We start from the raw sequence: 629 nt of genomic DNA on the forward strand, positions 1-629 counted from the left end.
ATCTCGGTACCTAATGGCAGTCAGGCTACCTCTGTCGAGCACATGGAGGGCTGTGCGGCCCCCCAAAGAAATGCCACTCCACACCATGACTGACCCACCGCCAAACCGGTCATGCTGGAGGATGTTGCAGGCAGCAGAACGTTCTCCACGGCGTCTCCAGACTGTCATGTCTGTCACATGTGCTCAGTGTGAACCTGCTTTCATCTGTGAAGAGCACAGGGCGCCAGTGGCAAATTTGCCAATCTTGGTGTTCTCTGGCAAATGCCAAACTTCCTGCACGGTGTTGGGCTGTAAGCACAACCCCCACCTGTGGACGTCGGGCCCTCATACCACCCTCATGGAGTCTGTTTCTGACCGTTTGAGCAGACACATGCACATTTGTGGCCTGCTGGAGGTCATTTTGCAGGGCTCTGGCAGTGCTCCTCCTTGCACAAAGGCGGAGGTAGCGGTCCTGCTGCTGGGTTGTTGCCCTCCTACGGCCTCCTCCACGTCTCCTGATGTACTGGCCTGTCTCCTGGTAGCGCCTCCATGCTCTGAACACTACGCTGACAGACACAGCAAACCTTCTTGCCACAGCTCGCATTGATGTGCCATCCTGGATGAGCTGCACTACCTGAGCCACTTGTGTG

Source organism: Salvelinus namaycush, chromosome 8, assembly GCF_016432855.1.
Source record: "Salvelinus namaycush isolate Seneca chromosome 8, SaNama_1.0, whole genome shotgun sequence".
NCBI lineage: Eukaryota > Metazoa > Chordata > Actinopteri > Salmoniformes > Salmonidae > Salvelinus > Salvelinus namaycush.